An 18,359-nucleotide genomic window follows, 5' to 3' on the forward strand; every position below is an offset into this window, starting at 1 on the left:
CTTTGGTTGCCACTTAATTTACTTAGAATTTTGTAATTGAGGATTTGCTTTTGAAGAGAATTTTTGATTTACATATTTGAGCAAGCAGGAAATGCAAATTCCCCATTAAGTTCGAAATCCCACAAAGTGTATGAATTTAATTATCAAAGGAAAAGATAGATAAATCTAAATTCGAGTGTCTATTATTATTTTTTATGTTCAACCAAACAAGAAAAATCAATTCATTTGAGTTTCAAAAAGGAAATAGCGGTAACTTCCAAGGAAATAGAAATTCTCATTCGAATTTAATTTTTATGTCAACCAAACGAACTCTTAATTATTTGGAATTTATATATTGTTGAAAGTTGTTTAGTAGTATTTAACAAACAACTTCAGTAAAATTCTAGAAATATCACAGGTGAAACTAAATTAAACTATATATTAACGATGAGATATATAGTACTAACCGAATAAATTAATAAATCATTATTAAATTGTCTATTAAAACATAGTCCCTTTGTTCTTATTTGCCTTTCCCACCTCTTCTCATTACGAAGGTTAGCTTTTTTTACGTAATTTTGACCCAAAATAATCTCTGATTACTAAATCCAAATTACAACTGCACCGGGCCGCACCTAAAATGCTTCATGTAGAAAAAATCATATTAAAATAAAATATTAATGAGGTAGAGTAGTTGGTGAGAGATTTACTTAATATATCAATGGTCATAAGATTAACCTTTATTAATTTCATATTTTTTCTCTCTTTTCTTTTATTTATTTCAAAGTAATCCTTTTCATCCCAAACTTCTTCTCTTACGTCATTTAAGTTTTCACTCATTCATTAAACATCAATAATCAATAAAAATAATCAATATTTTATTTTTTTTTATTTTTGGATCCTTTAAAATTTTACTCTCTTTTATTATTTTCCATCAATCCATTACCTTTTTTCTCTTCCTTCATAACATTAGATATGAAATTGTAGTTTTTAACAAATTAATTTAAGTTATAACATAGTTAGAAACTTTTTTGAGTTTGAAGTTGTGTTGAGGTTTTATATAATTATAGTACTTAAAAATATATATGTGTTGAGTATTTATTTTAGTTTGAGAAAATCTCTCTTTTCAATTATAAAAAAATAAATCGGGCCTCGAAATATTTTGCTCCGCCCACATTTCCAAACTAAATAATTATTTTCAAAAATATACCAAAAATTAAGAAAGAAAAAAGAAAAAAAATAGCAAACTAAAAAAAAAGTTTTGCTTTAACATAAAAAAGTGTTACTTCTTATAAAAAAAAATTTAAAAAAAAAATGTTACTTTAATCATGATTCTTACAGTTCTCATATAAGGTTGTTTTTTTACCTGAACTTGACCTATATATATATATATATATATATAATTTCTGTCAATAAATATGAGTTGACTTTTTTTTTAAACGGGAAGGGCAAGTTGATGTTGTCTATAGTATTTTATTCCTAGTATTGGATAGAACTATCTTTGTAATCGACTTGTGGCCTGCAAAACGAGCACATAAAGTTATTCGTCTAGGGGAGCCTCCTAGAAAGCCCCTTTAATGCTTAAGCTAGTAATCAAAAAATGAAATCATGTAATGAATGCAAAAATAATTGATGTAATCAGGAAAATCTTACCTCGTTTGATGGTAGTGGGGGTATTTATAGGAGGAGATCTTAGTAAATAACGTTGAATTGTGAAATTAATAAATCATCAATATGTGGTAGAATTTGATAGGGTTGAAGTTTTATCATTTTACTTTTTTTGTGATATTTATTTTACTATTATCTTTTTGTCTTTTTATGGTGTTTACAAATGACAATGATTGATTAGATATTTTTTGATATTTATAAAATCCTAGTAGGGCTAGATCAAGATGATAACAATAGTTGGTTTATGGGTAATTTTGTCTTGAAGTGGGCTTGAACAGGTCTCATATGTCTTTTATAATTTATCTCTTTTTTGGGCCTTGATCAAGGTAGTTAGCCCATTAGCTTAGGGGTCATTTAACCCCGTAAACATTAGCCCCACGCAAAGAGGGCGACAAGAAGGATTATTGAGGGGTTGTTTGCGGAAAGGCAAGGCATCTTGAGTCGTTCTACAAAAGCATGCAGATGGAAGAATAAAATAATTGAGTTCTTAGAATAAGTTTTCTTTTGTAGAATCAAATCAACATTTTCTGATTGTCAGGCCATCAAAAAGTATTCAGTTGCATCCTAGCCAAATACCTAAAGACTTTTAAGGGATCCTACTCAGGAGGTCGACTATATTGGTTAAGTCCCTCGTAAATTTTGAATAACAAGACTTTGGACGTCTTATTAGGAGTCCGACTTATAAGTCTTGGGATATTAAGGATATAGTTCACACTTGGGGATCCAAATAAAAAAAATTCTATGTTCCGAATAGAGCATGATCAAGGGTGCTAAATTATATGAAGATTCCAAACTATTCAAGCTTAATAGTGGCTTAGGGAGTTGAAGATTATAAGGGACAAGAAGCCGAACAGAATATGACATAGTGTCGAATACTAATGACCTCTCTAAGATCCTCTTAGAGGGCCCGACTTGGATGTAGGCACTTGGGTTGGGGAGCCCCATGATCAAAAGTTTAACCTTCATAAGGGTTCGCCCATAGGGGGTCGAACATAATTAAGCACAAGCTGTTGAATAATATATGGCTCAAGGCCTTTAAATTACTTCATTCACCACAGTTGGAGTGCTATGTTAGATAAGGACTCCTCTAAGATTAGAGAGCATTGGGTATTGCCCGATAAGTATTCAATAGTGAAGCCTGGGAAGAAAGATAGCATAAAACATGTCTCAGAGGGTTGTATCAAGGTCTATAAGGACTAAATAGAGATGGGTTTGAGGTTCCCTTTCATCCCTTCGCCGTAGAAGTTCACAACTCCAATAACATAATATTGTTCGAATTAATACCCTAATGGGCGGGGTTGTATAGTAGGTTTTATCATAGTTTGTACAGTTTTAGGTATTGAAACTTCTTTGACAATTTTTTGATACATTTTTAAGCTTAGGAGATGTACAACTATCCAAGGGTTAGGTTGGGTGACCTTTCAACATAGGAGGGATTTCTTATTGTTTGATGGATTGAAAGACAATATGAAGAGATTTAGGAACGATTTTGTGTTCCTCTTTCATTCCTATAATTGGTTTGTAGAAAAGTCTTTCGACGAAGAGCCAAACTCTCAATTTAATAACAATATTCCCCAGTACAACTTAAAGGAATTTTCGTTGAATGAGCATATATAATAATAATAATAATAATAATAATAATAATAATAATAATAATAATAATAATAATAATAATAATAATAATAATAATAAAATCTAAACTAATTACTCTACTATGCGAAAATTCAATGAAAACAAGGCGATCGTGTCCTTTATTTGTTTGTTGAAAGCACTAATCGTAGAATAAATTACAAAAGATTCAAGTCAAAATCCATTGAAAATAACAAGGTCTTAGCTTGAAAGAAAGTTATTGACATAAAAGCTTAAGAAGCTAGCCTTAAAAAACAACCTTAGAACGTAATGTCAAGCATATGTCTAATTTTTCAAGTCTAACCATTTCTAAAAAATAATATATACTAATTAGTGTTGTGTGCCAAGTTTATGTAACACCACGGCCCCTCGGACTGCTGGTGATTACTCATAGAGACTATAGACTGGCCCCACAACCGACACAAGTCTTCTCAGCGCACTTAGGCCTTACTCGTGCGCACCCAGGAAAAGATCTCAGGAGGTCACGCATCCTAAGATTGCTCCCCACCAAGTACGCTTAACTGTGGAGTTCTTAGCAAATGAGCTCCATATAAAAGAAGATGCACCTTATTGATATGAGTAGTCTATAAATCATTTTTAAAGCTGAATGTGGGGGTATCATTCTCACCCCCACTTATAAATACAACGTCCTCGTTAGGCCACAGTTTCAGGATCTTTTCCCTCGCTAGGTGTTAAAACATGATCAATCACGGTCGTAGAGTTGCTCTGATACCATTTGTAACATCTTTGGCCTTCGGACCGCCGATAACTACTCATGGAGACCTTAGACTGGCCCCAAAAACCAACACAAGTCTTTTCAGCGCACTTTAACCTCACTCATGCGCACCTGGGAAAGCATCTCAAGAGGTCACCGATCCTAAGATTGTTCCCCACCAAGTACACATAACTGTGGAGTTCTTAGTAGATGAGATCTCTAAAAAAGAAGATGCACGTTATTGATATGAGTAGTCTATAACTTCTTTTATAAAGCTAAATCTGGGGTATCACATTTCATGTCAAACAAATCAAGTTTGAACTAGTTTAAGCAACTAAATCGCTTAAAAAGCCTTAAAAGCTATAATAGAACGTAATGTTATACATATGCCTATCTTTTCAATCCTAACCATTTTTAAAGCAATAGTATATACTAATTAGTGTTGTGTGCAAAGTTTGATGTCAAACAAATCAAGTTTGACTAAGTTTAAGCAAGTTACTTGCATAAAAGCCTTAAAAACGCAACTTGAGACTTAATTTCAAGCATATGCCCATGTTTTCTATTCTACCATTTAAAAATTACAATATATACTAATAAGTGTCGTGTGCCAATAATTAACCTACTAAGTAATAATCATTCATTTAACCCTAATTAACCCTAATAATAATAAGTATATTCTAATAATAACATTCATTCAACCCTATGTATATTCTAATAACAACATTCATTCAACCCTAATTAACCATAATAATAACACAACCCTAATTAACAAACTAATAATATAATTAGGGAAAATGTAAGATTTCAAAATAACAACTACATTTATAAATAAAATCACATTCATAAATAAAATCACACTAGTAGGTACAAATACATAAAAATATCAAAAACAAAATATGACATTTATTAGAAATTAATTTGTTATTCAAATGATAATGTTGTACTCTACAATGGAGTTATGTGGCCAACAATGAAAAAAATAAAAAATAAAAAATAAAAAAATAAAAATAAAAATTAGTACACAACTATTTAAAATAAACTAAGCCATAAAATACCAAGAAGCTTGAAGAAGTTAAAGATTGAAGAAATTAAAATGAGAAATTACCTTAAAAAAACTAAGCCTTAAAAAACGTGGGTTAATTAGCTTGAAGAAGACATAAGAACAAAAAGTTTGAAGAAGCTTGAAGAGGACGAAGAAGCTTGAAGAATTTCAAGGGGTTAGATTGAAGAAGAAGATAGAAGAGTGAGAAATTATGTGGAAGAATTCGTTGGCTAGTTTGACGAAGAAGCAACAATGTTTTGAAGAAGAAGTGGGTTTTGAAATTTTCGTTTGTTTTGAAGAACGAAGACAGTAGCAATGTTTTGGAGAAGAAGCAAAAAATGAACACTATATGTTGCAGATTTGAATTGCCGCATAATACACATTATAATGTGCTATATGTTGCGGTTCTAATAGAGCCGCAACATATAGTCTTCATTTTTTCGGCAATTTTTTACATTAGTTTCATGCTGCGTCTTTCAAAACCCGCAACATTTTTTGCGTGATAGATAGTTTTTTTCCACTTACTAGTTTTCTTGATGCATCTTTGTACTATAAAAACACCTAATAAAATTTCCAACTTTATGATGTTTGTCGTCATTTTCCTTCAAACTTGCCACGTTCTTAGACTATAATGCTATTAGATTGTTGTATATCTTTTTATACACTTGAAGAGAATGATACAAGCACCAAAATTGATGAAGATGTACAAGAAATAAAAATCTAATACAACTAAAAAACGACACTTGTGAAACTAATTAAGATCCACACTTAAACTTTCAAATCCAACACAATATTGAAGATCATTTAGACTAAGAAGTCTTCATAAACTCGATACCAAACCGAGGCGCATAGAATGTTTTCCTAATAGCGTAATTTTGCCCAACATTGTGCTTAGGTTTTACTTCGAATACACTGCTGTTGACATACAACGATTTGCACTTCAATGTAAGTACTACATAATAAGCAATGTGAAAAAATAAGAGGGTTTATCTGATGAAAAATTAGAAATCTAATGTATGAATTAGCTAAGTTCTTAGATTATCTGCATGTAGAGAAGAAAAGAGATAAAACATCGAAATGATGAAAATAAATTCAAAAAAAGGATATTTGCAACCACCACACTTATCTATATTGAACTTTCACTATTTATATTAGTGTTACATACTTTGAATACCATTAATTTATTCAATCAAATAATTTATCATTTATCAGATATCATGAAATAACACAACTTATATAAGCAAAACAATCAACAAAGTAATGATAAACGCGTTCCTTGTATTCCATAGAAAAACGACGAGTCATCGTTCTCATTGGCAATTAGTCGTCGCTTAAGCACTGACTCAACTTTTCTAGGCGATGAGTCGACTTTTTATTTTTCCTGCACTATGCTAGCAAGGGAAAGCGGCGAGTCACTGCTAAATGTGTTTAACAGGGCGCGTCGAACCAATGAGTCAAGGGTCGGGTCACATATTAATGGGTCATCAGGAGGTCGGGTCGGGCCATTACCGAGCCTTGGTGTAAAGGGTAGGGTCGGGTCGGGTCGGATAATAATAGGAATGGTTACAAAAAAAATTTAAAACATTTTTTTAATATATTTATATGATACTATTATATATACAGGTAGGTCGACCCAACGGGCCATAAAGCAAAATAAAAAAAGTTATATGAACTTTTAAAAAACGAGTCAAAGTGGATCGGGTTTAAACGACCTTTGACCCGCTCCGGGCCGTTAAATTTGACATGACTTGCCCTGACCTGACCCATTTAAATTTTGCCCCGACTCTTCCTGTTGAACACCTATAGTCACTGCAAAATAGGGACGAGTCGTCACTTTCCTCTGTATGCTCTTTTCCCTTTTTTGTTTTGCTTTATCTTTGGACTTAAGTTTTAATACTTTAGTACATGGCTTTTTATACTCTAAATATCATACAATTACAACGACGTTTTACAATATTTATGAGATAATTATTATTAAGCCAAATGTACATTTAATAAACTATTTTAACATTAATTATACATATGATAATTAACACATTTTCTTTACGACGTGTAAAAGCTCAAATAAAATATTTTATCACGTTAAATATTAATTGTACAAATGATAATTAACACATTAATTATATATGAAAACGTTTGCCAAAACCGATACGATGCTAAGAACAATACAAACAACAATGAACAAAACAACGTTTGACAATGTAAGCTAATCAAAAGGACACAAGGATTTAAGGAGGTTCACCCAATGATGGCTACGTCCTTCGTGGTGTGTAGTTTCTGTTTATATTATATCAAAAAATGAGTATAAACAACACTTCTCAAAGAAGAATTACAATTGAGTAAGAGATAAAAATAAAAGGTTATGTGTTTGGCTTAGGGGTTGTGTTTGATGTGTGAGTATGAGAGCTCTATATATAGTACTAGGTACATGAATATCAATAGCTCACTTGAATACATATTTAATATTGAGTAATGAATAATATGAAATAACTCCAAGAACTTGAAAGGTCGAAAACTAGCATCCCATGCATATCAGAAGATCCGCTCGACCGAAACAGGGAGCTCGCTCGGTCGAGCGAGAATCAGCAGCATTCTGGAGCATTCTGTCTGACCGCTCGACCTACCAAAATGACTCGCTCGGTCGAGCGGGTAGGTCAAGCGACCTTTCTGATCCCTCGATCAGAATTCTGATCGAGCTACCATAAATCAAGTCTCTTCTTCTTCTTCATTAATCTTCATTAAGACTCATAATTCATCATGAATACTCCCCACATAATTACATCCATTTGCATTCCACAAACCAAGAGTCACACACATGATTACACACTTTAACTTGTGCACTCAAGTCACACATACCATTTATAACAATCTCCACCTTGACTTGAGTTCACCCAAGTCAAAAAACATTCATCAATCCAATTCATAAAGAAAACATACACACCCCAAATGCTCCAAAGGCATTATTTCAAGCAAGGAGCTAAACCAACCAAGTCAACACATAATTCAAACTTGGTTGTAGGTAATGACTTTGTCATCATGTCGGCCGGATTTTCCGTAGTGTCAATTTTCTTTAATAACACCCTCTTGTGCTCAACTTCATCCCGGATGAAATTATACTTAATATCAATGTGTTTGGACCTTCTATGAAATGTGTTTTGATTTCTAGCCAAATGAATTGCACTTTGACTATCACAATGCACACTTACCTCACACACCTTATTGCACATTTCACCAACAAGACCTTTAAGCCATTTGCTTCCTTGAATGACTCGGCCACGACTATGTACTCCGCTTCGGTTGTTGAAAGAGCAACCACATCTTGCAAAGATGATTGCCAGCTTATTGTCGAACCACTCAAAGTAAACACGAACCCACTTGTGGACTTTCTATTATCTAGATCACCACTATAATCCGAGTCACAAAACCCGGTTAGCTCGCTTGAATTCTTCCCATACATAAGACATACATTAGAGGTATCTTTTAAATACCTCAATAACCATTTTAGTGCCTCCCAATGTCCCTTCCCCGGATTAGACATATATCTACTCTCCAAACTCACCGCATGAGCAATGTCGGGTCTAGAACACACCATAACATACATAACACTACCAACGGCACTAGTGTATGGGATTCTTACCATTTGCTCTTCTTCCGCCTTTGTTTGTGGACACAACTTCTTAGATAATTTGAAATGAGAAGCAAGGGGAGTAGACACACCTTTAGCGTCATCCATAGAGAAACGTTGCACAACTTTCTCGATGTACTTCCTTTGACTAAGGTATAGTATACCCTTAGCCCGATCTCTCAAAATCTCCATCCCAAGAATCATCTTGGCTTCACCAAGATCCTTCATATCAAATTCACTTGAAAGCAACTCTTTCAAGTTCTCCACCTTAAACAAAGAGCTACATGCTACTAGCATGTCATCAACATATAAGAGCAAATATAACAAAGAACCGTCTTCAAATTTCTTAAGATAGACACAACTATCATAAGAACTTCTAATAAAATCATGTGAAATCATAAAGGAATCAAACCTTTTATACCATTGCCTTGGAGATTGCTTCAACCCATACAATGACCTCTTCAATCTACACACATGATTTTCCTTACCGGCTACCTCAAAACCTTCCGGTTGCTTCATAAAGATTTCTTCTTCAAGCTCACCGTGAAGAAAAGCCGTTTTTACATCCAATTGATGTAACTCCAAATCCTCCATCGCCACCAAAGCAAGCAATGCCCTTATAGAAGAGTGTTTCACCACCGGTGAGAAAACTTCATGAAAATCAACACCCTCAATTTGAGAGTATCCCTTTGCAACTACTCTTGCTTTGTAGATGGGAGGAATGTTACTAGAAGAACCCTCCTTCCTCTTGAATATCCACTTGCACCCAACAATTTTCTTTTTCTTCGGTGCTTCAACGATATCCCAAGTCCCATTCTTTGCAAGAGACTCCATCTCTTGCTTCATAGCTATCAACCACTTGCTTGAGTCATTTGAGGCCATAGCCTCCTTGTACGTACTTGGTTCATGTAACCCTTCGACTTCGCTAGCAATGTTGAGAGCGTATACCACATAATCACACTCTTCAATATACCTCCTCGGAGCCACGATCTTCCTTCTTTGCCTAGTTGTGGACAAAGAGGGAGACCTTTGTTGAACATCATCATCATTTTTCTCATCTTCAATATTGGGAGGTTGACTCTCCACTTGTGCATCATCATTTACATTATTATCATTGGACTTTTCTATACTAGATACAAGCATGCTATTTTCATCAAAAACAACATCTCTAGAAACAATTATTCTTTTTGATTCATTACACCACACCCTATACCCCTTTACACCCACTCCATATCCCACAAAAATACACTTTTTAGCCCTAGGTTCTAACTTACTATCATTTACATGAATATAAGCTGGACAACCAAAGATTCTAAGACTAGAATAATTTACTCGAGTGTTGTACCACACTTCTTGTGGCGACTTGAATTTCAAGGAGGTATGAGGAGAACGGTTGATCAAATAACATGCCGTAGCCGCCGCTTCGGCCCAAAATTGCTTCCCCAAATTCGCTTGTTTTAGCATACACCGAGCCCTCTCCAATAATGTTTTATTCATCCTCTCCGCAACACCATTTTGTTGAGGACGACCTGCACAAGTTCTATGTCTAACAATGCCTTCATTAGAACAATATTTCAGAAATTTATTATCAACAAATTCAAGACCATTATCGGTTCTTAAGGTCTTGATGCTCCTACCGGTCTTCTTTACAATCATCTTCTTCCATTCCAAGAAGACATCAAAAACTTCATTTTTATGTTTTATAAAATAAGGCTAAACTTTTCTTGAAAAATCATCAATAAAGGTCAACATGTAATTACAACCACTAAGGGAGGGCATTCGTGAAGGCCCCCACAAATCGGAATGGACATAGTCTAAAATTCCTTTAGTGTTGTGAATGGCGGGTTTGAAACTAACTCTCTTGTGTTTCCCATAAACACAATGTTCACAAAAAACAAGGTTCCCAAATTTCTTCCCATCAAATAAACCTTGTTTAGAGAGTTCAAACATACCTCTTTCTCCCATGTGACCAAGCCTCAAATGCCAAAGTTTGGTGTCATGATCGGACATTGTGCTTGTGGAAACATTCGTCGAGCCAAGGATGGTTGAACCTTGAAGAGCATACAAACTCCCATTCAACTTAACCTTCATCATAACTAATGAGCCTTTGGCAACCTTCATAACTCCACCTTCACAAGTGATTCTACACCCGATCTTGTCAAGAGTACCCAAAGATAAAAGATTCTTTTTTAAGCCCGGAACATACCTAACATCCGTTAAGGTCCTCACAATTCCATCAAACATCTTCACTCTAATGCTCCCAATCCTAACAACCTTACAAGTCGTGTTGTTTCCCATGGTAACATTTCCCCCATCAATACTTTCAAATGTATGGAAGAAAGTTTTGTTGGGAGTCATGTGGAATGTGCACCCCGAGTCAAGAATCCACTCATCATTATCTTTGTACCCATGTGTGGCAACAAGTACATCACCATCATCACTATCATTCACATAACTAGCATTAGCATTACTAGTTCCTTCCCTAGCCTCCTCTTCATTTTTCTTTTTTAACTTCCAACAATCCTTCTTGATGTGGCCCTTAAGCTTGCAATAATTACAAGTTTTATTTTTATTTGGCCTAATAGACTTGGACCTCCCTTTACCCTTGTTTCCACTCCCACTAGTGGAACCTTTCTCTTGTGACCTCCCTCTCACAAACAAACCATCACTATCATTGCTTTGTGACTTTTGTGATAATTGTGAATTGATAAGGTCCCTTTGTGTCAAGGCACTCTTCACATCATCACTACTCAAATTATCTCTACCATAGAGTAGAGTTTCTCTAAAATTTTTATAAGAAGGGGGTTAGAGAACATAAGAGGTAAATTGCCAAGCCTTCATCATCAAGCTTGACATCAATGTTTTGTAAATCCATAACAATGGAGTAAAATTCATCTAAGTGAGGTTTCAAGGATTTACCTTCCTCCAAGCGTAGATCGTAGAGTCTACTTTTCAAAAGTAGCCTATTGGTAACACTCTTGGCCATATAGAGTGATTCCAACTTCTCCCATATACCCTTGGTTGTTGTTTCTTTAACAACCTCTCTTAGAACTTCATTGGAAAGGCATAATTTGATTACCGACAATGCCTTTGAGTCTATCTCTTCCCATCTTGATGCGGACATTCCTTCCGGCATCTTATCTACACCATCAATGGCCTTATGCACACCATTTTGGATTAAAATGGCTCTCATTTTGACTTGCCATAAGCCAAAATTTACATTCCTATCAAAATTCTCTATGTCAAGCTTCATTGTAGTCATATTTCTCAAATAACAACTTCTTAAGACACCGTAAAATCAACCTGGCTCTGATACCAATTGAAAACGTTTGCCAAAACCGATACGATGCTAAGAACAATACAAACAACAATGAACAAAACAACGTTTGACAATGTAAGCTAATCAAAAGGACATAATGATTTAAGGAGGTTCACCCAATGATGGCTACGTCCTCCGTGGTGTGTAGTTTCTGTTTATATTATATCAAAAAATGAGTATAAACAACACTTCTCAAAGAAGAATTAAAATTGAGTAAGAGATAAAAACAAAAGGCTATGTGTTTGGCTTAGGGGTTGTGTTTGATGTGTGAGTATGAGAGCTCTATATATAGTACTAGGTACATGAATATCAATAGCTCACTTGAATACATAGTTAAAATTGAGTAATGAATAATATGAAATAACTCCAAGAACTTGAAAGGTCGAAAACTAGCATCCCATGCATATCAGAAGATCCGCTCAACCGAAACAGGGAGCTCGCTTGGTCGAGCGAGAATCAGCAGCATTCTGGAGCATTCTGTCTGACCGCTCGACCTACCAAAATGACTCGCTCGGTCGAGCGACCTTTCTGATCCCTCGATCAGAATTCTGATAGAGCTACCATAAATCAAGTCCCTTCTTCTTCTTCATTAATCTTCATTAACACTCATAATTCATCATGAATACTCTCCATATAATTACATCCATTTGCATTCCACAAACCAAGAGTCACACACATTATTACACACTTTAACTTGTGCACTCAAGTCACACATACCATTCATAACAATATATATGTCCACTACTTTATTCCTCGGACTCTTTCTTTGTGTCGGATGCTAGACTGATGACCATAACTATATTATCATCAATTCTCGTGAAAAGCGTTAAATTGGTTTAATAGTGGTAATAGAACCACTAAAAATCTCGATAGTTTTGAGGTATAAAATTGTAAAATCTTTGGGCCATTCCTTGGAGAATTTGCATTGTTTTTAAAATGTAGTTTCTCATATTATATGGGGCCAAGGTAAAATAAAAAAAAAAATCCTTTTTATTGCGAGTCGATATCAATTTTAACAGTAGTTTGGCAAAAGTTTTATTACAATTTTAATAGAACCATATACGGATGTACATAGTGACCTTGGGTAGCACATGCTATTGGTGTTTTTCTGAAAAAAAATAAATACTCCCTTTTGTCGCTAATTTTAACTACATTTTTCATTTTATGTTATCACAATATTTTAGCTATATTTGCTTTTTGAGATGTGAAACCCACCTTCAACGTACCATTAAACGCAATTTCAAACCATTTATTTCATTACTTTCTTTTTCTCTCCTAATTTAACCATTTATTTTACTATCCTATTGCAAACAATGAAAAACACTATTATGAAAAAAGTAACATAACACAAATAAAACTGTAATTTTGAGATGGAAGAAGTATAAACTAAGCTTATATATACCTTGTAATGCATTTCAAAATTTCCAATATAACAGTGGAGAAGGTGGTAAGAAATAATCTTGTAATATAAATATTAGTTTATGGGTACAAAACTATTCAATTCACATAGATTGCTAATTATAACAGCGTACGTATTTCTTTGATATGTGACATCATGTGATTGACTTATTTTCTTTATTTTCATAGTAAATGACTTAAAAAGTAAATTTATAATACACCAATTATATAGAAGTATTTAGTTACCCTTATAGAATAAATTTGGCTTTTAATATTAGTAATTACGCTACAGTAGAATGCTTTCATTAAACAAAAATTAAGGAGATGTTAAAATTAATTACCATACTCTTAATTTTAATATATTTTTTATTATTTTTAAAATACACGTCAACTATAATAATTATAAAAGTTTTTTATGAAGAATAATCATCAATATTTTGAATGTTATCCTACCAATAATTTTTAAACCTGAATTCGTTACTGATTGGACTATTTTCTAACATTGAACCCTAGACAAACATATTATGTATGCGTTGCCTATGGTCAATATAGCCTTGTGCGGGGCAGTATTACCAGAAAATATCAACAAGAAGCCCCTAAAGTTGATGGCATTTGACAAGTTGCAATGTCAGATTTAGGATTAAATCATGTGTAACATTCATGAAATGGAAAGTGTATGTAAAGATAACTTGTAAGTTTGTGACCACATAAAATGTTGTAAAATGACCTCAAAAATCACTCTATATTATTAGCTCACTAAGCTTGGTCAATTATGCATGCTAGCTAATACTGTCCCCTACAATGATCCCTCGCCATACCTTTGTTAAAGACTCCTGAACCCACCTCTGCGAAGACCATCGCGGCGACGACCTAGTTGGTGTTGTGTGTGTTGGAAAAGAGTGACTCGAACAAGATGCCAGGCAGAGAGACCTCTGCGGGGCGCGGAGTATGTACTGATCAGGTCCGCGGGACACGTAGAACTCCGCGGGGCGCGGAGCTGGTTCTGCTCCTTTTCACAGTTCGCGTAATGACAGTTTCTTGGCACGTTTTTTGGCCGGTTATTCTTAGTTTTGACGGTTTCTCTTGTATTTTCTTAACCCTAATTTCTTTTATTATGAGGTATACTATATAAAGGCCTCATGTAATTAGAATTATGTAGGAGATGCAACGCAAAACACAAAGTGAGGAAAACTAAGAGAGAAAAAGCTTGGAGAGCCATTGTTGTGGTTTCTCGTGCTCATCTTGTAATCTTCCGGTTTATAGTGAAAAGTTTATTCTCGGTGCCGGTGGATGTAGCTAACACGTTGATAGTGAACCACGTTAAATTTCTCGGTGTGATTTTTCTTTATTGTTTGTTTGAATCTTTATTGTTTCATTATTGTTTTTTCGATCTTTGCTTCCGCTGTCGCACAACAATTGGCATCAAGAGCTCAGGTTTAATCCTAGGAAGAGTTTTTGAAGGAAACAATGGTAGGAGATTCTACAATAAGGATTGAGAAATTTAATAGGAAGAATAGCTTTGGGCTATGGCAGATTAAGATGAAGGCGTTATTAAAGCAGTTGCAGATTTGGCGTCCGTTGATCCCAAAGAGTGCAGCGTCTACGTGGGGATCTGGAAACGGATGGACTGATGAACAGTTAGTAGTGATGGAAGAAAAGGCTCATTCTACCATCTTACTAAGTCTTGATGATCATATCATCACGGAGGTTGCTGATCAGGAGACGGCCGCAGAATTATGGTTAAAATTGGAGTCACTATACATGACAAAATCTTTAACCAACAAATTACTATTGAAACAGCGGTTGTTTAGCCTCAGGATGCAGTCAGGTACGCCATTAAGGGATCATCTAGAAAATCTTAATTCTATTTTACTAGATTTGCGTAATTTAGAAGTTAAGATAGATGATGAGGATGCAGCTTTAATATTGCTTGTTTCTCTACCGAATAGTTATGAGAACTTTGTGGAGTCTTTTGTGGTTGGCAAAGACTCGTTGACCATAGAAGAAGTGAAGACGGCACTTTATACTAGGGAGTTGCGTCAAAAGGCGACAGGTGATAATGAGAATTATGGCAGTGGGTTAGTTGTTAGGTCGGGTAGAAATTCTAAAAAGAATAATAGGTCTAACAATAGTATCGGTGCTAGGTCGGATACTTGTAATAGTAGAGATGGGTCTAGCAACACTAAGACCATAATATGTTATCAATGTCGGGAACCAAGACATTTTAGGTCTAGATGTCCAGAATTAAAGAATAAATCTCATGTCACAGTAGTCGAAAGTAAACAGAACAAGAGCTATGATTCGGAGGAAGATTTAGCATTGATTAGTTGTGTTGAGTCTAGTGATTTGTTTGATAGCTGGATTCTTGATTCTGGTAGTTCGTTCCATATGAGTCCTCATCGGGATTGGTTTGATACTTATGAGTCTTGTTTTGGGGCCTCAGTTACGATTGCTAACGGTACTCCATGTGAAGTAGTAGGTATTGGTTCCATGAGACTTCGGACTAGAGATGGGAGAAGGGTTACTTTGACTAAGGTGAGGCATGTTCCTGCAATGGAGAAGAACTTGATATCGCTTGGGACCTTAGATGATTTGGGGCTCAAGGGTGAGTTTAGCAATGGGGATGTGAGTTTCTTTTAGGGTTCGGATTTGATACTTAAGGGTGTCAAGGTGAAATCCCTGTATGTCTTTCAGGGTGTTACGCTGCCTAGTTCTGCAGTTAGTGCTTCTATTTGTCACCAGGAGATGACGATTTATGATAGGCATGGTCATATGGGTGAAAGTAGAGGGCTGGAATTGTCCATTGAGAATCGTCTTACATGTGTCAAGGATGCCTACCTTGAGGAAGACAAGCATTGGGTGTTTGGGTTTAAACACGGGTGTGAGCCTAGCATTGAAGCTCATGATCACTTGTATGGTAAGATGGTTAGTTGGCTACATTTGGATAGTTCGCTTTGTGGATTTGTTATGTTCTGTGTTTTAGGTATTTTGTGGCATCATACCTATGGGATAACACCATTGCAGAATGGTGTTACAGGAATAGCAAATTGGACCTTGTTAAGGGGAGTCTTATGCATGCTCTCTGATACTTGGTTGTTGAGTAGATACTGGATCACTTTGTTCGATCGGGGTTTACACACGGGATTAGAGGTGCCCAGTATGTGTGTGGTGTGGCTCAGTAGGGTATCGTGCTATCTCATATTTGGAGTCTTGTTAGGGCTTTGGTGTGTTGTTGTGTATTTTGCAGCAGCTGGTTATGGTGATAGTGGTACCGAGTTTGAGGTGGAGTATGAGGTTAACTCCTCATCCATCTCTGTTCGACCCCAGATTGATGATGTTGATGCTACCCCAGGTATCTCTTTGACTGTGATTTCTGGTGCTATCTTTATCTCTGGGGATAGTTTAAAGGAGTCAGTACAGGGAACATTCCGCCGATCTAAAGGGTTTCAAGAAAAGCCTATATGTGTTATTGAGAAGTCTAATAGGTTGGCTGTAGGGAGTGTTGTTTTGGTTGCTATAAGTGTGGAATGTTATGCATTGAACCTTGTGGGATTGGCAAGGTTGGTAGCCATTTTTGTGGAGTCACTTGGAACTCCAACTTATGAGCACATTGTAGAGTATAGTGAGCGGGCGCAGTGGCTTGCTATGACTTTACGTATGAGCAGAGTGTGGGAACTGTTGTATGGACTGGTAGTGTTACTTAGCTCAATTACATCACCTCATTTTGAGACTAAGTCGGTCTACATGTCTAGAGTAATGGTTCGGTGTTTGAAGTATGCTGTGATGTGTACTTGTTTTGCGCATGCCAGAAGTGTCATTTGCAGGTTTGTGACTCAACCTGGGTGGGGGCACTGGCAGGTAGAGATTTGTTCTCTCTACGGTTTTCTTGGATCAGCTGTTGTGTTTCTTATGTACGGGAATGATATTAAGTGCTTTGTTACATCGGTTGAAGCTTGGGTTGTGTTCGCTGAGTTTGATTATGTCTTGATATCGGTGATGGTTCTTTGTGATCAACCTTGTCTGGCTTTTGTGTACTACTATTGTGTGTTTAGTGATCAGGTATTTGATGTTCGGGAGAAGCACAGTGTGGTCAGATTTCATTCAGAATGCACGTACATGAAGATAGAGGTAAAGAAGGTAGGATGGTCTGACAGTCTTAGTAGATTCTTTACTATGCTGGATTCATTAGCATAGGCCCCTAGGGGCGGTGTAAGGGAGCTCACAGGTGGAGGTGTGCACAACCTCAAGGTGGAGCTTGCCTCGTGTACTCGTGATGCAGATAGAGCATTATGAGTGAACTTGTGATGCTAGTTGAGCGTTATGAGTTGTTATACTTGAAAACGAGTATGTGATGGGTCTTAGTTGAAGACTTATCGGGATGGGTCTTGGTTGGAGACTTGTCGGGATGTATGACTTATGCTTGAGCTTTGCATCGGGTTTTGCTTGAGAATGGTTTTGCTTCACTATGGTTTGATGAGGTAATGGTTGACTACATGTTCTCGTCAAGGTGGAGATTGTTGGAAAAGAGTGACTCGAACAAGATGCCAGGCAAAGAGACCTCCGCGGGGCGCGGAGTTGGTTCTACTCCTTTTCACAGTTCGCGTAATGACGGTTTCTTGGCACGTTTTTTGGCCGGTTATTCTTAGTTTTTGACGGTTTCTCTTGTATTTTCTTAACCCTAATTTCTTTTATTATGAGGTATACTATATAAAGGCCTCATGTAATTAGAATTATGTAGGAGATGCAACGCAAAACACAAAGTGAGGAAAACTAAGAGAGAAAAAGCTTGGAGAGTCATTGTTGTGGTTTCTCGTGCTCATCTTGTAATCTCCCGGTTTATAGTGAAAAGTTTATTCTCGGTGCCGGTGGATGTAGCTATCACGTTGATAGTGAACCACGTTAAATTTCTCGGTGTGATTTTTCTTTATTGTTTGTTTGAATCTTTATTATTTCATTATTGTTTTTTCGATCTTTGCTTCCGCTG

Source organism: Amaranthus tricolor, chromosome 6 (genome assembly GCF_026212465.1).
Source record: "Amaranthus tricolor cultivar Red isolate AtriRed21 chromosome 6, ASM2621246v1, whole genome shotgun sequence".
NCBI classification, from domain to species: domain Eukaryota; kingdom Viridiplantae; phylum Streptophyta; class Magnoliopsida; order Caryophyllales; family Amaranthaceae; genus Amaranthus; species Amaranthus tricolor.